At 42.1% G+C, this 24,722-nt stretch overlaps 1 protein-coding gene across 9 annotated transcripts in view; it reads right to left on the reverse strand.

The window, feature by feature from the left end:
* The window catches only part of ADGRB1 (adhesion G protein-coupled receptor B1), a 4,264,735-nt gene that overhangs the window by 1,706,509 nt on the left and 2,533,504 nt on the right, over nt 1-24,722 (reverse strand). The gene's annotated exons all lie outside the window — the stretch shown is intronic.

Below are 24,722 nucleotides of genomic sequence, written 5' to 3' on the forward strand. Positions count from 1 at the left end.
TTTACAACTTGTAATTAATTGTATAAGATAGCAAATTAAGCTTTAAAAGCAAACTGTTCGGATAAATGGTTCGTGTTTAGTATAATCAATAAGCATGACATAAAAGGTAAAGCTAGTTTACTTCTTTTAAAACTATTTTGTTTTCTGTAATTTGTAATTATCATATACCTTGTTGGTCTTGAACAGTGCACAATTTTAGTCAGTGAAAAGGTGCATAATTCTATTCATTGCTGTAATCTGACATTACATAAATCGGTAGGCTAGTTTGTAGGGATTAAAGAATTTCATAAGATAATGTCATCTGTTCATTCTTCCACCCTCAAGGATTGACTTTCACTGAATTAAACTAATAAGAAAATGAAATGATACACAGTAAGATCTGCATATTTCTGGCAACACTTTACTTGTGAACTGATCAATCTTTCTTAGTAGTAACTACTACATATGATATGTCTTTTATTTTCTATTTTAGATGCTGCAACCCAGTAGAAGTAGGGCATATTACACAACAGAACATCACATACTTTTTGATAAGAGGCATGGGATCTTTACATCCACCTGAGCTACCACCAGTTCAGGAAGATGGGACCTCAGTCTAATATCTCATCTGAAGCACTAAAGTGTCAACAACTGAAAATTAATCCAATCACCTGGAGTAGGATTAGGACATACAACCTTCTGATGTCTCTACACTAGAGGTGAGTGTGTTACTTGCTGAGCCATTGGCACAAAGTATTGGTAGTAGCATTGTTCTGAAGATAAAGCAAAAAAATCCAGATGACCACCACGGCTTAAACAGGTTGATTTAGACAAGCACTTTCACGTAGAACAAGCTACGCTTTCTCAAGTCTTTAATAAAATTAATAAAATGCCTAACCTTTTTATAATCAAAGCACCATCAATTAACATCAATTAAGCACATCAATTAAAATTAATTCATCAATTAAAATGCATCAATCAAATCATTATCTAGTATACATTTATTTAAAAGAATGAGCTTCTAGCTCGGGTTTAATGCAGACATTATTTATTCATTTATAATTATTGTTCTGAAGATAGGCAAAGTTGTGCCTGCGGAGAAATATGTATTATTTTTACTGTTGATGTAATATTAGCTCAGTACAGCTACATATTGGACAAACATTGCATTTCTGACCCTGAAAAGAAGTTGGATATTGACCTCCAAAGCAAAAAATGTATAATGAAACATGCCAGACTGTGACACCGAATTTAATATGCATGGCTATGTTTACAAGGCAGTATTTCAATCCATCTTTGACTATTCTCAGTAAAACTTTCAAAGAAAGTACAGTTGTGTAAGACCTTACCATAGCAGTAGATGTTCTACTGATCACTGTTGCAGTATTCATCATAGATGTTTTTTTATCGCTAACGTCCAGGCAAGGTACCAAAGCTTTACATTTCCGAGGTCATACATCTGAGGTATGACTTCAGAAATGTGTGCTGGGTTCTAAAGGTGGACATATGGGTGATATCCTCAGTCTCTCTCCAAGACAGCAGGCTGAAGACAAGTGAGAGAGGAAACTGGTCAGCTAGAAGGGACATAGCTATAAGAAGTAGCTATAAGAAGTAGAAAACTCTCACAAGAAAGCATGCATGCATGTGTGTGATCCAAAAGCAAGAGAAAAGAAGGGAAGGACCAGGGGAAGGAATACTGCAACTGTGATCTACTGTTATGACAAGTTCTCACACAACTGTGCTATGTCCTAACTGAAATAACTGTTGCGGTATTCATTACAGATTGGTCATTCCCAGAGATGAAGGGGAGGGGGTGGTGGCTGGCTAGAGTGAAGTGGTGAAACTGCCCAAGAGACTAGAGAGCACTGATCTGGCAAAAGTTGTCCTAGACTTGGAGAAGGCATCAATCTTATAGTGCTTGGTGAAAGTGTGTACAGAAGAGCAAGTAGCCGCTTCCAAGTTGGACCTGGAATTAACTGAATTGTGGAAAGCACTGGAAGAGGCATCTGTCCAAGTAGAATGTGTTTTAAGGCAGAAGGACAGGGACTTGCCATGTAGTAAATAGCAGAAGGAGATGGCCTTGGATATCCAGGATGCAATGGTTTGCTTTGAGACTGGATGGCCCAGCTTGGTCTCCATGAAAGACACAAACAGTTGGTCAATTTTCCTGATTGTCTTATTTTTGTCCAAACAGAATCTCAGCTCCCTGTGAATGTATAAGGAATGTAAGATTCTCCCCCCCCCCTTTTTTTTGAGGGCCATGGAAGAAAGCAGATGGGTAAATGGCCTGACTGAGGGGTAGCCCTTAGGCATAAAAGTAGGATTGGTCCTAACATTCACCATGTCCATGTGGAAAATAAGGGATGCAGAGTAGCCATGAGTGCCTGGAGTTCTGATACCCTATGACCAGAGGTTGGAACCAGAAGGACAACAGTTTTCCATGTGCAAAATTTTAAGATAGCTGAAACAGCTGGATCAAAAGGGGGTAAAGTGATTTCTTCCGGAACAAAATTAAGATCCCATGGTGGGGTAATTGGTTTCCTTGGAGACTTAAGGTGTAGGACTTCTTTCAAGAAAAGCTTTACATCTGTCTTGGACCTAAGAGGAGGGTCTAGAGATAAACAGGCATTGATGGCTGACAAGTGTGCTTTAATCAGTGATTAAGCCAACCCAGAATTCAGCAGCTCAGAGAGACACTGAAGCACAGTGGGAACCTCAAATAAGAGTGAACCCAGTTTGTGCATGCGGCACCAAATGGAAAATCTTTTCCATTTGGCTGTGTATGATTTCCTGGTATTGGTTTCCTGGCTTCCTGTAAAGCCTGAACTACCTCTTCTGAATATAAATATCTTTTAGGGATGCAGAACCAATCATCCACAGAGTAAGACTGACAGAGGCTAGAATGGGGTGTAGAGGACACATTTCTGTTTGGTAATTAGGTCTGGTTGTATTGGAATTTTCCATTAGTTTCCTTTGATAGGTGAAAGAGGATGTGAAACTGATGTTGCCTTTACCAGAAAGAAGGCAGGAGGAACAGTTTTGAACATCCTTTTGTACTTTTAGGCAGACCCTTGGGATAAGTGGCAGTGGAGGGTAGGAATATAGGAACCGCCCTATCCACTGGAAGGAGAAGGCATTTGTCTTCCAGGCCTGAGGAGATGTGGTCCAGCTGCAGAAAAGAGGGAGTTGGTGATGCTCTGGAAATGCAAAGAGGTCTATTTGTGGAGTTCACCAGCAGTGGATAATTGCTCTGAAGATTTGTCTGTTCAGGATCCATGAGATCTCTGCTTAGTGACTCCGGTAACACATTCTCCATTGAAAGAATGTAGGCTACTGTGAGGGTCATGTTCAATTGTGTGGACAATTGCCAAATTGCTTCAGCCAACCTGCACAACAAGTATGGCCTTGTGTCTCCTTGTTGTTTATGTACCACATCACCATGGTATTGTCCGTGTACACCAGCAGAGTGCCTGTTTTTCAGAGGTGTAAAAAAATCTACAAAGCGTTCAGGAAGGTCCTCATTTCTTTCAGGCTGATGTGTTCCTTCTGGAGAGAGGGTGGCCATTCATCCTTGCACCTTGAGGGAGCCCATCTGGGCCCCCAAGCCCTGTGCCATTAAGTCCTGAATAATGGGCCCAATCAAGCAAAGCTGGTTGGGTGGAGGATTGGATTCCCTTTCATGGAGGGAATGCTTTCCCAAGACATGGCATAGCCTTTGTTGATGATGATCAGAACCTTCTTATCTTTTGTTAACACCTCTCAGGCATGAAAGGGAAAGGATTTTTTTGATACTGAGGTGGAGGGATGGAGGGAGGGGGTAGGAAGAAGATGAGGATAGTCACCAGGTTTTTGCCACTAAAGGAAGGTCTCCTTAATGGACAGTCCCTATGAGGTTTGTCTGTAAATATTTTCCTAGGTCTTTTCTGTGTTTCTGAGAAGGCCTGGGGTCCCTCTTAATGAAGGAAGTAGTTTTGCATGGATAGTTCCTATGGTATTTAGGAAATACAGAAAGAAGACTCTGCCTGTGATATTTCATGATCTTGCCTTGCTCTTGCAGAGTTTTGAAAAGATTGGCAAGTTGTGGTCCAAACAAGAGATCAATATTTAAGGGTGAATCCAAACATTTGGATTTGAAGTCTTCAGGGATGGGCTGACTCCTGAGCCATTCATACTGTCTGATTAGTGAGCCAGTGGCAGCAGCTCTCAACATAGCATCCATTGCATCATAACTGTCAGATACAATAAGCTGCCTGCAGCTTATTGTATCTGACAGGAATGAGAACCATAAACTGCTGCCCCACAGCATACTCTCTGGGTCGAGCATTCTTGTCATACCAGACCTTTTTCTGCTGTTGTGCTCCTGCCAGGTTCTCCTAGGCCAAGCCCATGAGTTTCTTGAGGCTTATCCTGAGGTTTAGGACATATGAAACAAAAGATTGCTTGTGGGTTTCACAGACACTCTTCCACTCATCACAAATCAAATGAAGAGGTCCCCTCTCCCTATGCCCATACAGCAACACAAAGGGTGAAAAATCTGTGGATTCCTGGGGCACCTCTCTGTAAGCAAACAACAGATGGGGCAAATATTTGTCCCAATTCCTCTTAAACCAGTCTTCAAATGCCTGTATCATGGGCTTTAGTGTAGAGTTTAACCTCTCTACAAGACCATTAGTCTGTGGATGGTATGGGGCATTAGGTGCTTCACCCCACAGTGCTTCCACATAGAAGCCAGCATGAAATTGGCAGTTCTGGCAGTCAGTATTTATTTTTGGAAACCTACCCTGCTGAAAATCTCTAACAAAGCATTTGACACCTTTTCTCTCTCAATGGAGGACAGGGTCACCACTTCAGGGTATCTGGCATAGTCTACTACCACTAGATATACTTCTTTCCTGTGGAACATGGGATACTCAGAGGCCCCACAATATCCATAGTTGCACTCCAAAATGGCTCCTCAATCTCCTGCCTTGCCTACCTTTTGGCACTGCTCACAGGTCCTGCAATACTCTGTTACATCCCTGGAAATCCCAGGCCAGTAAAACATCTGCATAATATGTCTTGTGGTGCATTTTCTGCCCATATGACCTGCAGAGGGAATGTCAATGGCCATGGCTAGAAGTGCCAGATGGTAGGCTCTGGGCAATATCAACTGCTGTATTCACCCACCCTCTAGCCCTCCCTCAGGGGTCCACTCTCTATACAGTAACTCTTTGTCCCAGTATACATATTCCCCTTTTCCTTGAGAATCAGGTGCCTCCTGAGCTACCTCCCTCAGGCCTTGTAATATAGGGTCTGAGAACTGAGCCTGTCTCAACTCTCTCTTTGTAACACTTCCCAGCTCCCCTTCCACAGGATGTCTGGTATCCTCTGACAGCGGTGCTTCACTGTCAGCCTGGGTACTACTACTCACCTCTGCCCTTGCAGTCACTCTGTCCAAGGGAACATCAGTACCCACCAGCAGCTGTGGCTCACCTTCATTCTCACTGCTACAAAGTAGCTCCCTCTCTGAAGTAACCACCTCACCAGTTCTGGCTTCAAGTGTGCAGTCTGTCTGGATCCACCCCAGGCTACCAGACCCACATTCCTGTCTGCAAGCCAGAATGCATGTAACTGCATGCACACAAGTTACTGCATTATCAAAATCATTCCCTTTCAGGACATCTGCAGGGATATCCTCAAACACACCTACTTGCTTGCTTCCTTTTCCATCCTCCCAGTCAAGGTGAACCTTACTCAAAGGGCTAGGCTCTGACTGGGGTAGACTGCCCAAGCAAGTAGTGCTCCTCTTTAACCATTGCAGGCTTCACAATGGTTAGGTCAAAGGCTGTGTCTCTCTTAGTGGCCTGCTTCCCATCTACTAAGATAGGATATACCTCTTGTGGTAGTTTGGTACCCTTGTTGTCTCCAGACAACTTAGCATTGGCATTCTGTTATTACCACTTGGTGCCTCCACCACCGTTTGTTCCCCACCTTACCTCCATGGACATCTATATGCTACGTGGCCCACTTTTAAAACATTTAACCCTTGATCCTGGTCATTTACCTAAACTAGTGAATTCCCCTGTTACAGGCAGATTGTGTTGAGTCAGTTTAGGGTGCCCCCTACGGGTTCCCTTACACCCATGTGCAGCACTGGGTATGCCTTTCCTGTGCAGTGATGTCCTGTTTGCTGGGTAAAGGTCTCCTTTTTTCTGAACTCATCTGCAGTGTTGCATTTTCTATTTGCCAACTAGAATTCTCATGTCCTCAGGCAAAGTGCTAAGGGCTTGTTCCTTCACCAAAAGGTCTGCAAGCCATTCAGAAGTGGTGACCTGATACCCACTCACCCAGCTATGAAAATAAATCGTTAACCCAGCAATATAATCACACACACTTTCATCTGCCTTGCATCTATGCTCACAAAACTTTTTTCTTTAAGCTTCAGGTGTTGTTAAAGCATTTTTTTTATTTGAATTATAATTTAAGCAATCAGTATCAAACAATTTAGAGACAGCAGTTACAGCTTTACCATGAAGTAAAAGGGCCAGAACCTGTACCCAGAGCCCTTGGTCAACATTATACTGTTTAAATACCTTTTCAAACATATGAATAAAAGTATCAAAATTATCACCCCCTGTAAATTTTGGTAGAAATTTACTGACATTTATTGCTTCTGAGGTTTGGTTATTTCCTTCCCCATCACCTCCGTGACCCTGGTGAAGAGCCAGCATCTCCTTTTCATGTTGCCTCTGCTTCTCATTTTCTTCAGCTTCCAGACATATTAGTATCTCTGCTGATTCTAATTCCATTTGGTTCTCTTGCCGCTGTTTCTCTGCTAATTCTAGTCCCAAATGTTTGGCCTCCAGTTCAAGTCTCTTTAACTCCAGATGGATTTTAAAGTCCTCTGAGGAAAAATTGAACAGTCCATTTTCTGGGAGCTGTACCTCCCCAAGGCCAGTCTGGTTGTCTTCCTGGTTGCTGGTCTGTGATGCAGCTGTGACTAAGGCCGCAATAATTTCTGCTTTAGTCAGGTTGGCATGCACCAGTCCTTTACCTTGGCACATCTCAGCCAACTGGCTCCTTGACAGCTTGCCATAATCCTCTGCTGACATCCTTGCCTGCTCTCCCTAACTAACTAATCCAACAAAAAATAAATACAACTATTGTGATACAAAACTCTGAATGTCTACCATGTGGCTGCTCAAGAGTACAAACACCTTCTTTAGTGACCCCTAGTAACAGGCTACAGGAGTTCAATATCTACGCCACTGAATCATAATATGTGATGTGGTGATCCCACCATTGCCAGACAATTAATATGTGATGTGGATATCCCACCACTGCCCACCAATAAATATATGACAACCCATGACTGGACCAGTATTCAAGGAACCTCAGTCCTCACTACTGGCACCTGTGGGGGATGTTCACTGAAAGGATAACAGGTACACACACAGTATTTACAGATGCAGCTCTCTGCATCAAGTGCAATTTCCCTTAACAGCACACAGAGACCACAGTCAGTACAGGTCTGGTTTCTGTTTCTCCAGATCCCTAATTTTTCTCCCTCACTGACATAGCTATAGAGTTGAGATCTCAGCTGAATGACCAAGCCAAGACTTCCAGCACCCTCTCTGTCTAACCAGTGCTTAGTGTCCGTGCCAAAGTAGCTGACATACACACTCTTTGAGGTTTCATTTACACACACACACACACACACACACACACACACACACACACACACACACACACACACACACACACACACACACCTGGGAAAGGCTGGCACAGGTTTACTAGTTATGCCCCCTTCTGCCCAGACTCTAAGGTAGTTTCTACTGCCTCCAGTCACTCCTCGACAGGTACTTTAAGGCCCTTAACAAAAGGTGTCTAATTTTACTGCATAATATTAATATTAATATTAATATTAATACAAATTGTAGTTTGACCAAAAGCAAGGCTATTAGGAGTGTCCCACACAGTGTCACCAAATAAATATGAAAGTACTCTCAAAACATAAATATCTCTACACAGATCAGCCGCAATGAAAGGTTTAAATATATTTAATAATAAATAATAAAAGAACAAAACAATATTAAATATATATTCACAGTGACATCAGAGTTCACAACCACAGGAAACATTTAAAATACTATTGCAGTACATGCTCACACAAATAAAGAAAAACAAAATCTAAATTAACTTCGCTATATTCCTGACTGTATCTAAGAGAATTATTATACCTCCAAAACTTACTAATAGAGCAAGGCAGATGTGGTGAATGGTTCTTGTTGTTGTCAGGTCCAGGACAGAATGCAGAATGCTCTGTCTCACTGAGAGTCTTCTTAAAATAATATCTAAAATATTACTGCTGGGACAGCTTGCAGAATTACATCATTTCTGGTCATCTGACTTTTAGTTCCCCGGCCAAACCCCCACTGCTGAAGCTGGCTGCATTTGGCATCTACCTGTAAAAACACTCATACAAGGTCTTTTGTTCAGGTCTTTGGCAGATGCTGGAAGTCATTAAACAATTGCATTCCTCCATGCTTTCAGAGTAGCAGTTAGTTCACCCCACAGACAATACAGAAAGCTTACTAGTAAAGACTTTTGTCTCTGCCTGCATTGAAGTATCTTTATGGCCTAGCCTATAAAGTAATTTTCAGATATTTTTTCTAAAGTTTGCTGGACTGAGGTTAACCCTTCACTTTCCTCTGTTAAAACAGATATTTTTAAACAGTTGCAATCATGCATGTACATGTCTGTTCTCTTCCAGTATTGCACACTGTGGATACATTTTAAGCACAAGCACATTACAAATACCATTACAACAGGAAAATCTGTACAGAGCAGTTTGAGATACACTTGACATACCGTTCTAATACATTTGTAACACAAGTATCTTATATAAATTCATTTGATATTCACAAATGACATAATTATTTACAAAATTCCAGCAAGCTGTGCTGCACCTTTTGTCACAACTTCATTTTTTCATGTCCACATAAGTATGGGTATAGCTGAACCAATTCATGTGTGGGCACTTAATTTATGGCTATAAGCTTTGTTTTGTCATCATCAATTTTGTATCCCAAAAAGACTTTAAAACGGTATGAAACTTTTCCATAGCACAGCGATGCCATTTTCTGGATTTATCAGATATAAAACAATATAATTTACAAATTAAGTCAACTTTTCTTGATTACCATACAAACTATCTCCTTGCATTTCTGAGTCCCTTATTTTCTTTGCCATTGGTTCTAAATATAAAACAAATAACAAGGGGGAATGAGGACACCCCTGCCTGGTTATTCTGTTCAAACACAACTTATCAGAGAGGAGCCCTCCCACTATAATTGTTGCCTCCCATCCTTCATATATCCTCTTAATTAACCTTATTATTGTATCAGGGAATGCAAATGTTTCCACTGCCCTTCTCATAAAATCCCAGCTTACTCTGTTGAATGCTTTCTATGCATCAGGACTCACCAATGAAAGAGGTGTTTTCTTACATTCTGTTTTTTGTATCGATCATCATGTTGTCATATCTTTGCCTCCCATCCACAAAACTACACTGATCAATTTCTATCAATTTTGGCAACACTGTTTGTCATTCTTTTAGCTAGTAAAGATATAACCACTTTATCACCATGGTTTAAAAATTTAAATGGGTGTATATGATGTTGGGCATAGCTTCATAGGTTCATAGCTATATACTAGGTTAATGACCACCAGGGCCATTATATGCCTAACCATGCAATCCCAACCCAACTGTGCCCCTTTATATCATGGGAGTTTATTAGGTGGGGGTATGTTAGGAAGTTTCTAGGGGTGATGAGGGGTGGGTTGTGTTAGTTTGGGCATTAATGTCAGTCTCTGTCTATCAGAGATATTAGGGCCTGACCTAGGGTGAATTTCCAGTTCCCCATCCATTGGTCAGGGTTACATTTAAATATGGTTAGGGATGGACTCTGCTTCACATGGATGGGGAGCCTATTCCAGAGCATTTCCTGAGACACATATCTGTCTCCACAAAATGTCTTATTTATGTCAAAAGCAAAATTTAAATCCTTGGATCTAGTGGTTCTGATGCTGTTCATTTTACAGATGTACAAAAGGTCCATCAGCGCTGGATCCGAGAATGCCTTGTTTGCCAGATACTGATTGCCTCTCAGTAACCTATAGGAGACAGAGTATCAAGAGAGGGCTTTAAGTCGATCCATATAGGACAATGTGTTTATGCCCTGGATTATCCTGTTAAAGAATCTCTGTGGGTGTTCTGACTGTTGCATACATCTGGACAGGTACATACCAAATGAGACATTATACTGAAAAAAAATGGCCCTTGGACCTGGAAGCCATGCCCCTACTTATAACTTGGGTGACAGAGAATGATTTTCTTACTATCTAAGCCACATGTTGGGAAAAGGCCAGATTACTGTCCACATATGCTCCAAGATCCTTGACTACTGGAGCAACTCTTAAGGCTGCCTTATTCACTGAGTAATTAGCCTAGATGGCAGTTTTCACAAAATGCACTATAATTCATTTCTTGGCATTGGGTTTTAGTCCTTAGCCTTGGCACCAGTCATTTGTCTGTGTTAGACCCTCTTGTAAGATATTTGTGTCATGGGGTTCATGGATTCATAGGTTCACAGGTTGGTACTAGGCTATCAGCCCTAGGGCCTATACAAGCCTAGCCATAACAATTCCCTGGCTATTTCTTCCCACAATATTTACTTCCCTGGTCCCCTGTCTAGCAGGGTGACTGATGTGATCCCCTATCCAGTTGTCAAGGTTCGTTTTGAAGAGGGCCAAATAGGCCTCAGCTTGACATGTATGAGCAGTCTATTCCAGAGTATGGGAGTCTCTGGGTCAGGAACCTATCCCTCCAGCATGTTTTGTTCATTGTGATGACCAGGTTTAGATCCCTGGAGTATGTGGCTCTGAGGGACTGAGATTTCTTTAAGCATAGCATGTCCAACAGCACTGGGTTTGACATGGCCTTGTATGTTAAGCAGAGATTGCCTCTGAGTAGGCAATATGCAACAGAGTATAGCTGGAATCTATGATATCTGGCATCTGGTAATTTATGATAGCTCCTAATTTGCAGTCATGGGCAAATTTGGTCAGCCAAGGGCCCTTGACATTAGGCTTTATCTCTGAGAATTACATGCCAAATAGGAGAGATCCCAGAATGGAGTACTGAGGTACCTCATTAGTGACCAGTCTCTTACTGGAGGTGATATCACCAATCTTGACTTCTTGGGGCCTGCCTGAGAGCTAGCTGGCAATCCAACATGGTATGTATGGGCTTATGCCCAGTTTGCTGAGTTTGTCAACTACACCCAAGTAGGGTACTATATTCAACACCTTGGCCAGGTCCAGGTAGGAGGCATGCACCATTTTCCCCCTAATAGAAGCATTGACATTGGTGACCTTCTCAAACAATTCCACCAGGTTTAGTAGGCATAATCTTCCCTTGTCAAAGCTAAACTGGGTTTGGTCCAGTGTCTGAAGGTTGGCTATGTCTTTGTTGCTCATTTCCAAGATAATTCATTCCATAACTTTGCATATTAGACTATTCAGAATAATAGATCTGTAGTTCCAGTGTTGGTTGATGGTCCAACCTTGTGAAGTCGGATACCCGTTGCAGTCTTTCATTCTCATGGTACAAAGCCCATTTTGAGGCTATAGTTGAAAAGCGACTGAAATAGTCCTTATAGGTCATGTTTTCAGCTACTTAGGAGGCATCCCAGGATATTGTTGGGGCCCATTGAGACTGTGTTTTTGACCTTAGAGAACATAAGGATCTGCTCCCTGCTAATATTTTGGGAAGGGGGTATGCTTCTAGGTGTTTCATGGAGGGAGGCAAGGGGAAATGGGGAGTGAAGTTTGAGGTGAATTTTTCAGCCAGCAAAATTGCTGTGTTGCTCTGCTCAATGAAGGTGGCACCACTGACCACCAGTTCAGCACACTTATGTGATCTGCCTTTGAGGTGTGGTTTTGGACATAGCTGTAGAATGCCTTGGTTGTCTTTAGCCTCTGAGACTTGAGTCATGACATGAAGAATTTCCTTGCTGAGATAGACGTCTGAATGGAAAACCCCAGAAATAGATTTAAATACAGATCTATTTTTTTCCTGTGAAGGGAAAGCTATTTGAACTGTGGTATCCAACAGGCACCCTGGAAAAACAATCCTGTAAGAAGGAGTCAGAAATTACTTCTGAATATTGTCTTTGAAACCCAGACTGTGTATGAGTTTTCTTACCAAGAGGTAGATTCCTGACATTTTGAAGAAGAGTGCAAAGAAGAGGAAGTTGACTATATAAGAAATAGTGGATACCCTGTAGTCTGTAGTGGGCTATCACAGGAGCTAGACATTTTGTGAACAGTGGATAGCCCAAAGAGTAAGAAAGAGAACCGACTATGTTATGTAATCACAAAACCCTTAAGATATTCCTGAAATCTGGATGAATAAGAATGTAATGATTTGCATCTTCAAATGCCTGCAACCAACTGGTACAGAGTGTCAGGGGTAGTATATGACAGAATGCCAAAGAAGCTGAAAAGTAAGATGTACAAAAGAGTGGTGCAACCAGTAGCACTGTATGCTACAGAAAGGCAGTGAAGGCAAAAAGCAGCTGACGAAGCTAGAGGTGATGATGATGGAGTGCCTGAGATGGGTGATAGGATGTACACAGTGGTGGGGGACAGACATAGAAATGAGGACATCACAGCAGAAATCCATGTAGCTCAAAATGCAGAGAAGGTCAAAAGGAAGATTACAGTGGTTCAGGCACATATACAGAAACATAGAAGACAATCTGGTGAAGAAGATCTAGGGCAGACAGGAAGAAGACAAAAGGAAATGAGGGCATCCAGCAAAGACATGAATGGATTGTGTGAGTGAAGACCTGTAATAGTCAGGCATGACAGTCAAAAAAGGTAGGAAAATGGCAATGAATTGAGGGTGATGGTGACAGTTGACATGACACCCTTACCTCATGTTGATCATGGGAAAAAGGGAGGTTGATGAAAATGATGGTGATGATGATGACAATGTGCATCTTTAAATGCAAGGTTACTAAGTAGCTCAAAAGAGGAAGAAGGGATAATATGAAGCAACAGCATTTTGAACTAGTTTGATATCTCAAACTGCTTCAGAGAAGGAAAGGTCCAGAACTGGTCTCAATGAATCTTCATTCTTTGTCACCAGAAACATTCTTGAATAAAATGCATCACCTGAAAAATAATAATGATAAACAGCTTCTATTACTCAATGCAACAGCATGTGTTGTAGATAGGAGGACATAGAACAGAAGAGTTTAGTCTGGCAGATGAGGAGGAATTTCCTATGAGAGAGAGACAGCCTTCCATTGCCATCTGTAGCCTTGATGGATTGCATTCAGAAAACAATTGTCTGAAACAATCTGCTATCAAAGACAGAAATGGTGATTCAGACTTTTTGGGGAGGATTAATGGACTGCCAGGATGGGGGTGGGTGAGGCAAGGTCCCTCATATAGTCATTTTGACTGTTTTGACTAGCGTTTGTTCTGGGGGGTGGTCCTGCTTTCTTTTTGGAACCTCCTTGTCATTGCTTTTTTAAACATTTGTTACCAGCATTTGGCTGGGATGGAGGAAAAAGGCCCTCTGACTACTTACAGAAGGATGGCTGAAACATCTAAGAAATTCCCTGAATCAGCTTTCCTATTTCCTCACTCTTTCTGATGACTTCAACAGCATAAGGTTGAAAAACTAGATCCATGTCCAAGTGAGAATTCAAAATTGTATTCTTGACAACCTCTAGGAGGATATGAGAACACAGCCAGGCAAACCTTCTCAAAACAGTTCCAGTAGTGGCAGCCGTGTAGTGACTTGGGAAACAGAAGAAACCAAATTACACAAATCAGATTTCTTCTCACAGGAAGAAACTGATGTCAAAACATTCCTCATACTTTCACAATTAGTCAGGATATACTTCAGTATATAAGCCCAACAAATGAGAATTCTAAAAAACTAAAGTTGCACAAGCATACAGTTTTTCTCCCAAATTTGTCAAAAGCCTTCCCATCCTTGTCGGAAGAAGATGGATTAGTATTAAAATGTTCAGCACCAGCTAGATTCAGTAAAGCAATAGCTGCTAGCTTAGGTCTGGGATTAGTGCATAAAAATGTAATATACTGAAGAAAGTACAGGTGTGTAAGCTGAACTTACCATAACAGTAGATGTTTGAATGATCACTGCTGCAGTAGCCTTAGCTATATGGGTTATATTTTGCCAAGGATATTACAGCCCATCAGCCTCCAAAGCTTCAGGAAACCTTGCATACATCCAATCTGTTAAGCAGCTTGAGCTAAGCTAAAGAAAAAGCACATTTGGACATAAAGCCCTTCAGAGCTTTCCTGCCAGTAGAAAGAGGGAGGCTGAGACCTGAAAGGACAAGGCTAGGAATAACAAAAAACAATATATCCACACCCTGGCATAAAAAACACAATAACTGAAACATCCACAGAGGTTCCTCACTAAAATACAGGGTGTAAGGACATATCCTGTGCAGACCACCTTAAGGCTCTATCCCTGTATTCTGTCTCTTACAGGCTATTGAGGGGAGATCTATGACTGGCATTTAAGGCATTGTCAGACCCCACTCTGAAGGACCTCCTGTGTATCTGCAAAACAAACAGCAGCAGAATTATCCATTCTAAAGACTTAAACCTTGTCTGTGATATAAACAGGACCTGCTGGAAATACAGGTATGTATCCCACAGACTACCCCTTTTCTGGAACAGGATCCCCATCCAAGTGAAGCAGAGTTCCTCCCTAATCCAGTTCAAGTGTAACTTGGACAATTGGATGGGGAACAGGAAATTCATCCCTGGTTTAGCAATGATGTCTCTAATGGACACAGGCAGCCTGTAAATGGTTCCTCTCCCAGGCTCTTGCTTGTAAATGTTTCATCTCCCAAGTCCCTGCTTACACTTATCAAGGGTACCAGAACTTGTCAGGTATTTGGGAAACATGGCCATGCTTAAAAAGGCCCTTGTGGTCGTTATCCCAGCAAACACCTATTAACCTATAAACACCAACAAACAGCTCTTCCACTGAAGAGCAAAAAACAAAAATCATCAACCAGGTGGCCAGCTGCATGATACACTCCCCCCTCATGCCCCAGTCATTCAGGTACCATTTTTGTGCCCTGCCCTCAAAGCTCATTTAACATATTTTATTTAAAAGAAAATAATAATTTCTTCTTCTTTTAAACTGTAGAATAGCAAACAGTTGCTACAGTTTATACCCCACATGCAGAGTGCACTACATTGCTCAAGTTTTAGTTAAAAAAAATAATAATAATTTTTTGTTACTTTTAAACTGTAAAAAATGTTACAATTTAGACCACACATACAGAGCTACAGCTACAGTGCTCAGATTTAACTGCAAATGCAGTTATTGCATTAAAGAGAAATAGGGATGGGCTGATTGAACCCATCAACACTTTGCACCCTGGGAAATTGCCCCTCTTGCTCCCACCCTAGTTACACTGTTGAGTGATCATTCGCACATCTACTATTATGGTAAGTTCAACTTGAAAAACACAAGTAAGTTCAACTTGCATGACTGTCCTTTGTTCATCATATTGATCACTGCCCAGTAGCCTTAGGTTGATGGGTTGATTACAATAGCTAACTATATTTAGGAGGTGAGAGAAGAAGGGTCCAGGAGCCCCTGGAGAATGGTCCTAGCAAAGCATGATCTAGACATAGAAGAAATCAAGCTTATAGTGCTTTGTAAAAGTATGTACACAGGACCAACTAGCAGCTTCTAGAATACTTCTAGAATCCAACCCTTTCTAAAAAAAAAAACAGAAGAAGCCAAAATCTTTGTATAGTGAGTCTTGACCCTACCTGGAATAAATTTGTCATTGTGAGTATAACAAAAGGTAATAGTTTTACAGAACCATTTTGAAATAGTCTGTTTTGACACAGGCTGTCCCTTCTTCTTAATTTCACAAAAATGAAGAATTTATCTGTAGACCTGAAAGATTTAGTTCTGTCAAAACAGTACCTGAGTTGTCTGTGGGCATCTAAGGTATGGGATATCCTTTCTCCCTCATTTATTTTTGGCTTAGGAAAGAAAATGGGGAGCTGGACAGTTTGGCTGAAAGTAAACTCAGATACCACTTTGAGCATAAAAGAAGTATTAGTCCTCAAAGAAACCCTGTTGTAATGGAAAATGAGATAGTGTTGACTTCCCACAAGAGCTGGCAACTCAGATACTCTTTTTGCAGAGGTCAGAGCAATCAGTAAGACTGTCAATGTCAGCCAGATTAACTGGTTCAAATTTATCAAGTGTTAGTTTCTCTAACACAAGATGAGCCACCAGTTTACTTGGAGACCTCTTATATAAAACTCCTATCAAGAACATCTTGAAATATGACTGCTTTGAAAGAGGAGAATTCATAGGCAGACATGCTGAAATGTCTGATAAATGAACCTTGATAGAGGAATAAGAAAGACCATGGGATAGTAACTTACACAAATATTATAAAACCAAATAACAACTAGTCCTGAATGGGTGATGGTTATGTTGTTGTCACTAACTAGAAAACTTTTTTTCATTTGATAACACTTGATTTTCTAGTAGCAGGCTATTTGTCTCTGTTAGTACCTGCTGTACATCCTCAGTAAACATGTACATAAAAGGAATTAAGACCCTACCAACTAGGTAGTCAACTGAAGTCGACTGATGTCGGGGAGTATCGAACACCCCTGTTCTTGTATAAGTAGATCCAGTCTGTGAGGAGGCTTTTGGTAAATGCCCCTGGCCACTTCCAAAAGAAGTGAGAACCATGGTTGCCTGGGCCCGAAGGGAGTCACCGCAATGATCTTGGGGATTCTTTCTGAATCTTCAGAAGTACCCTGTAAATTGGTGGAAAGGGTGAAAAGGTATGCAGAAAACATTCCCGTATAAAGAAAAGGCATCCGTCTTCTAGGCCTTCCTGCATGGTGGAGTCCTGGAGCAGAATTTTGCCAGTTCAATGTTCATAGCGGAGGCAAAGAGGTCTACTTGAGAAACTCCCTGCAGATGGATCAAATATTTGAAGACCTCTGGATCCAATTTCTATTTGTGATAGTCTTCCCTGATCCTGTTCTGTTTGTCTGCCACATAATTTTGCTCTGACAAAATATAGTGTGCCTGTAGAGTGAGACTGTGCTGTGAAGCTATATCCCAAGCTAAGATGACTGGTCTGCAAAGGGGGTACAACCTGGTTCCCCCTTGCATGTTGATGTACCGCATCACTGGGAACCAAAGATGGTTCAGAGAATTGAGTCACTAGAATTTTGTGCTTGCATCTGTCCTTAGTGTGTCACACCCCTGCACTTTCATTTCTCCGGAAACTGCTCCTCAAGCAAATTCCAAAGTATCTGTGGTGACAGGTACTTTTGGAGCAGGGAGGGAAAAGGGGAGACCTGGATTTAAGGATATCTGTTGTCTCCACAAAGTGATTTCTCTGGTGACAAACCCCAGTACTGGGATCTGGAAGGATAAAAGGTATTGATTCTGGGAGTCTGGGACCAAAGAGATTTCAGATACCACTGTAACTTTCTCATGTAGAGTCTTGCCTGAGGTATTCCCTCACAGTGACTGAAGTCTGAGTGGAAAACCATAGAAATAGATCTAAATAAAGATAATTTTTTTCCTGTGGAAGAAAAGTTCTTTGAGTTGAGGTGTTTAGTTGGCATCCCAGGAACACAATCCTGTGTGAGGGAGTTAAGAAAGACTTTTGAATGTTCTCTTGGAATCCCAGCTTGTGCAAGAGATCTCTCTTCCAGGCATGAGATTCCTGACATTTTGAAAAAGACTCTTTGTGAGCATTCTTGGTGCAGTGGATAGTTCAAAGGGTAAGACAGAGAACTGATAATGTGATCCAGACACACAAAACCTTAAGAAATGTCTGAATTATGGATGAACAGGAATGCACGGAGAAGCATCTTTTAAGTCTAGTATTACCAGGAAACTTGCAGGAGGAAGAAGAGGGAACAGGTTGTGAAGTGACATTATGTTGAATTAGGACACTATCATAAACAAGTTTATGAAGAAAAGATCCAGGACTGGTCTATAAAGCATTTTCTTTCTTTGAGACTAGGAATATCCTTGAATAAATCCCCTTTCCCATATGGGAAGAAGGAACTGCTTCTATCACTCTTTGAAACAGTATGTGATGAAGAAGAGATGTAAACAAAAGAGTCTGATCTGCAGGATGAGGATGACCCCCTGAAACTAGGAACATCCTTGAATAAAACTTTTTTACCACATGGGAAGGAGGAACTGCTTCTATCACTCCTTGGAACAGCACATGATGAATAAGAGATGGAAACAAAAGAGTCTGATCTGCAGGATGAGGGTAACTCCTGGAAAGAAGGATATTTTCTCCCACTGTCATCTGTACCCTGGATGAAGGATTTTCAGAACCCATTTGCCAGAAAAAAAGATCATAGTAGGTATGTCATTGAGGTTATGTACTTACATAACATTGGATCTGTGTTGTCCATTTTCATTCTTCCTTAACCTGTGGGTTTCAGATCTGACTTTGGATCCAGCTCGGCTGCTTTCTAAAGCTTAGGCTCTAAAGCTGGACCTCTTACCCTACCAATAATGACTCATTCACCGAGATTACCTCAGATCAAGTTTGCTGCTAACATTTTTTCAAAGTATATTATATACAATGATATATATAATATCAGAAAGGCACTAAAAGAAGTAGAATAAAGAGCAGGAGCTCAACGAGGAACAGAGATTTCTATTAACATATCTGTCAGATCATTCATATAATGGACAGGGGAAAGAGGGTGAGAAGGTTGAGGAAGAAAATGGTCAACAGAGATGGAACGTTATGGTAAGTACATTCTTTATCTGATGTTGTCATTTTTATTCTTCCTCAACCTGTGGGACAGAGTCTCCAGCTACAATAACCCAGAGTAGCCTTCATGGGAGGATATTCCAAAGCACAACAGAACCCAAGGTATCTCTATTTCTAGAGATAATGTCCAGTTTATAGTGGGAAATAAAGGTGTGAGCATTTGACCAATAAGCAGCTGAACAAATATCATCAATTAAAACTGTTGCCCAAAAAGCTTGAGAAGTTGCCACTGATCTAGTAGAGTGAGATTTGACTCGCTTAGGTAAGGCAACACCTTTAGATTCATAAACAAATGAAATGTAGTCTCTTAATCATTTTAGCTAAAGTGGTCTTGGCAACTAGTTTACCTTTTTTGATGTCCAAAAAAGATATGAAAAGCTGGTCAGATTTTCTGAAAGATTTAGTTCTGTCTAAATAAAAATGCACCTGTTTATGAACATCTAACCAGAAGAAGAGTATATTCCCCTGTGTTTTGGTAATTGGAAAAGAAGATTGGTAGCTGACAGATTGGTTATTATTGCTCTCTGTAGCAACTTTGTGTAGAAAGGACAGGCTGGTAAGTAAGGTTACTCTGTCTTTATGAAGAATTAAATAAGGATATATAAGATAGAGCTTGCAATTCAGATACTCTTCCCTCAAAAGTGATAGCAATTAAAAAAGCAGTCTTCCATGATAGGAATTTCAAAGCTTCTATGGCTAAACTAGAGGTGAACTAGTACCTGTAAAACCATAGTTAGGTCCCAAGGAGGTGTTGGCTCTTTAATTGGAGGGTGAAGTAGGAAAATACCTCTGAGAAAGACCTTACACAATTTAGATGTAGCTAAAGATGAGGAATTTTCTCCAATATGATCATTTGAAATGGCTGCTAACTGTACTTTCGCAGTAGAGTCACTCACCTCATGAAATATATGAGCAAGAAAATCTAGAAGTTCCAGAATAAGAGCGGTAAAAGGAACTAACTGCTTCTGTTGAGCCCATACAGATAATCTATTCCATTTGCTTTTATAGATTTTCCTGTTAGATGATTTGTGGAAGGAGATCAGAATGTTTCGGACCAGGATTGAAAGCCTGGAAAATCTTGACAACATTGGAATTAAAGAAACCATGCGGGTAGTTTTAGGCCTGGGAGATCAGGCTAAGTTTGCCCTGATGGAGGGGACATCAGATCTGGACATGATTCCAGCGTCTACAGATGGCAATTCAGATGAGACCAAAGGAAGGTGAACCAGATTTGTCAAGGCCAAAAGGGAGCAATGAGGATCACTTTATTCTTCAACCTAAAGGTTTTCTGAAGAAATTTGGGAATCAAGGGAAGAGGTGGGAAAGCAAAAAGTATACCAGGAGGCCAAGCATGGACTAGAGCATTTCTGGGTGGCTGTCCCTCAGGAGGAATGAAGGCAAAGAATCTGCTGTATTTGCTGTTGTGGTGAGATGCAAAGAGATCACAGCAAGGTTGAACCCATTTGTGGAAGATCATTTTCGTCACTGACTGATTTAAAGACCACTTATGAGTCATCAGTAAGACTTTGCTGAGCCTGTCCGCTAGAATGTTGCAGTCCCCTGCAATGTGCATTGTGATCAGAAAGTGGTTGGTAGAGATCACCCAGTGCCACACTCTCATTGTTTTTTGACCCAGGGGATAGGATCTGGTTCTCCCTTGTTGGTTGATGTACCTTACTACTGACACATTGTCCATTTGTATCACAGTAGTCCCTAAAGGAAGAAAGATGTGAATGCCTGCAATGCCTGAAGGGCTGCCCTCAGCTCCAGGACATCGATATGCAGGTTGGTCTCCTGTGAGTTCCATGTGCCTTGGACCATCGGACCCAGAAAATACCACCTCACCCACCTGGGAGGCATCTGTGGTCAACGTGGCAGTTGGAGGGGAAAGAACAAAGGGGCATCTTTGAATCTCTGAGGAGTGAAGCTACCAGATGAGAGAATCTTTGCACACTCATGACAGTTTGATTGGGTAGCTTAGAGAGTGTTGGTGTAATGACCACTGCACTGCTAAGCTCCATTAGAGAATTCTCATATGTAGACCTGCCATTGGTAACAGAGTTATGATAGCAACTATGAAGAGCTCAAGGATTTGAGTACTAGTTTTTCTGGAGGACCTGGTATTGCTAAAATCTGTCTGATATGTAGTTTAAGGGTCAAAATCCAGTCTGGAGGTAGGAAGGTCAAGGTTTCGGTTGTATCCAAATGTGCTCCTATGAAGTCTATGTTTTGAACTGGCTGTATCTGATACTTTTGCATGTTGATGGTTAAGACTAAGGTAGGAGCTAGTTGGTACAGATAGTCCCTGGCTTGGATGAGTAGATGCCTGGTTGCACCTATTAGGAGCCAGTCATATAGGTAAGGAAACAAACAGAATCCTTGCAGTCATAGATAAGCTGCAACTATCACAATACATTTAATGAACACCATGGGGTCTGTGGTGAGACCAAAAGGAAGTGCTCTGAATTAAAAAAGTCTGGCTCCCAGCCTGAAGAGTAGATACCTTCTGGAGCGTCTGTCCATCTTGATCGGGTAGTACACATCCTTCAAGTCTACTGACCACATCCAGACATCCACTTTCAACAGAGGTAGAATGGACTGGACTGTGACCAGCTTGAACTTCAAGTTTTTTACTGACTTGTTCAAGGATGTCAAATCCAAGACAGGCCTGAGGTTTCCTGTCTTTTTTGGTACTAAACAGAATCTTGAGTAAATGCCTGATCCAAGCTGGTCTGGAGGGACCTTCTGGATGACTCTTTTTTGGAATAGCTTTGAGATCGCCAATGCTGCTGCCTCTGTCTGAGTGAGTGGAACATCCAGGTGAGAGCTCTTTGGTTTGGGGAGTTTTGAAAAAGGAATGAAATATACTTTTGATACGAACCTTTGCACCCACCAGTCATTTGTGATGGCTAGCCAGGCTTCTGGGTGCAAGGATAAGTGCCACCAACTGTCTCCAGAGAAGGACAGTCGAGCAACCTTTCAGGAGCGCTGAAAGAGTCTGTCCAAGAAAGAATCTCAGGACCTTTGATTTTGTAGAACCTCTCTGCCATGTGGATGGCATCTACTGTTATAACTGTTTCCCCCTTTGCCTCGGGGAAACATTCCCCTGAAGATGGTCCTGAGGTCCATCCAGAACCTCCCTGAAGGTTTCTAAAGAGGACTCTGAGATTTCTTGAACTATAGTTTTTTCCCCCACACTGATTCCTGGAGAAGGATCTTTGTGGGGTAGAAAAATGGATTCCGATGGCAGACAGGGCCTTTCCATCTTTCTCACTATGGGATAGTGTGTCTGTAACAGTGGGCCCAAACAAAGATGATCCGTCAAAAGGAGCACTGACGAAAGACATCTTAAAAGGTTCCTCAAAGTCATACAGCCACATCCAGGCATGGCACCTAATGGCAATGCCAGAATCGGCAGCCCTTGAGGTACTCACGGCCACATGGGAGACTAACCTCATAGATGTATTGGAAAATGACTATACAGTGGCCAGTCTGGAGGAGAAGGACTTCTTACCTCATCGGACATGGACTTTGGGACCAATCTAGAGAGCACTTTGATTAAATCCCTCTGTAATACAGTAAAATGGGAAAAATAGTTTAAGGCTCATAAGGTGAAGGTAGACGAAGTGTAAACTCTCTTACTAAATATGTCCATGGCCAGCGACTCCCTGTTAGGGGGATGGACAGTGGAGCTTTCCTGGGTCAGCTCCTTCTTGGTAGCTGCCGTAACAACTATGGCATCCAATGAGATTCCTTTGGTCCAATGGAGGCAGTCAGTGGGAGCACTAAGGATCTTGTCTGCATGTTTGGAGATAGGCTTTACAGTGTCCAAGTCTTTCCACACCCTGCTTGATACCAGGATGATAACTGCATCAGCAGGAGGGGCACTAAAGATGTAGATGGGCCAGACCCAAAAGCCTCCATGAACACCATTTCCTTGGTGGTAGGTCTTTGGGAAGACCATCCACATTTCTGGTACAGAAATTCTAAGATGTCTCCAAAAGAGATATCCTCAGGTCAAGATCTGAGGGACCCTTCACCTTCCTCAACATCGCCTTCTTCTGTAATGGATTATTCTGGGGAATCCAAGTGCCTCCTTTTGGACTTTCTCTTCTGGGAAATCTCCTCAGTGGGGTGTCCAGGGAGACACTGGGAAAGATCTGGTGCTCTAAAGGTGAAAGTATATGAAGGCTTAGCTGGGCCAGCCCTGTCCTGAGGGTGGCAGTGGTGAAGTCTCAGAGACAGTAACCATGGGGGTGAAGAGTGGATCTGAAAGAGTGGGAGCCAAGGATCTCCTGGGCATGGAGAAAACCCTCTTCACCACCTGAAAAGCAGAAGTGGCCGGAGACACAGAAGACCATTCTCCTGGAGCTGAAGCTACCGGGACAGGGGATCCCCGAGCCTCCCAGCCCTCCACTTTCAGAGGGAAGTTCAGGCCAAGCTGTCAAATGCCAGGTGGTCTGAGGGGAAGGGATGGCTTTGAAAACTTTGGAGCCAATGTCAAGGCTTTGGCTCCTAGAGCCTCTCTGCCCTGGTTCTGTCAGGGCTGAGTGAGTCAGGGAAGCTATTGGGGTCAAAGAAAGAATCACTATTCCTCCAACACCTTGACTCTCAGGACCTTCCAATCTGAAGGCTTTGAAGCAGGTCAGATTGGAGAAGTGGCTAATGGTCTAAAAGGTGACTGTCCGCACACAGACCAGGTAGAGGAAGGAGCTGGTAAGACCCCATCTGGATCTGTGTCTGAAGAAATTGCTTCATCAATCTGTCCATGTGTGATAAAGACAGGCTATGGGAGGACCTTTCAAATGATGCTGTAGAAGGTGACCTGGATGTAGTCTTAGTGGATCTCTCTTTAAGGGGAGACCCTGTGGTTGGAGGAGGAGGCTGTGAAAGCAGGGGAGCTCGGAACCGGGGAGACAATTGCGTGAACTTACTTGGATCTGAGGGTTTCTGATGTGATGACCTAGGAGCATTGACTGGAGACCCGTCAGATGAAGAGGAGTCAGACTTTCCCGGGGAATGTTTGCTGCATTCCTATGCTTCTCTGTGCTTTTTAGAGGGAGGGTTGAGCCCCTGATGTGGAAGAGCCTGCAGATGCGGATGAAGGAGGTAGGAAGCCCTTCAAAATAAGTTTATTTTTTTCTGTTGGCAATGCTCTCTGGTGAAACCCCTTGCAAATAGAGCAGGAGGCTTTGAGGTGAGAAGGGCCAGGACAATATATGCACTCCCTGTAGGTATCAGACAAGGGGATCTTGTGCCCACAGGAAGTGCACTTTTTTAAAGCTTAAAGGCATATCAGACATATTCTCTTCAATAGTCTTTCAGACTTGTTGGAGTGTCCTTGTTTTTTACAGGTTTGAGACTTCTTTTTGTGACCTCCTTGGGACTTCTTCTTAAACATCAGTTTACCTGAATTCTGTTGAGACTATTTATTCTGTTCTTTGCCAAAACTGGATGAGAAGAAAGAAACTTCCTTGGAAAGTTTGGAAAAGGAGGGCTGAAAAATCTTACAGATTCCTTGGATCTGCTATCCCCTTTCATCACACTTTTTGATCACCACTGCAGCACAGGGGCCAAACACTAAATGTCTATCCAAGGGAGAATTTAAAATCTCACCTTTACATCATCTGGGAGGTTATGAGAATGCATCCAAGCACACCTCTTTAAAAGAGTACCACTGGCCATAGCCCTGGAAGAAGTATCAACAGAGTCATACGCACACTACAAACAATGAGTAGTGACCTGTGACATTTTAGAAACTAAGTTATTTAAAGCAGATTTATCTTCACAAGAAAACTTGGCTAGGCTTAAAAGGCCCCCCGGGGAATTAGCCTTGTGACA

This window comes from Protopterus annectens, chromosome 3.part1 (genome assembly GCF_019279795.1).
Source record: "Protopterus annectens isolate FY-2018-M chromosome 3.part1, PAN1.0, whole genome shotgun sequence".
Taxonomy (NCBI): Eukaryota; Metazoa; Chordata; order Ceratodontiformes; family Protopteridae; genus Protopterus; species Protopterus annectens.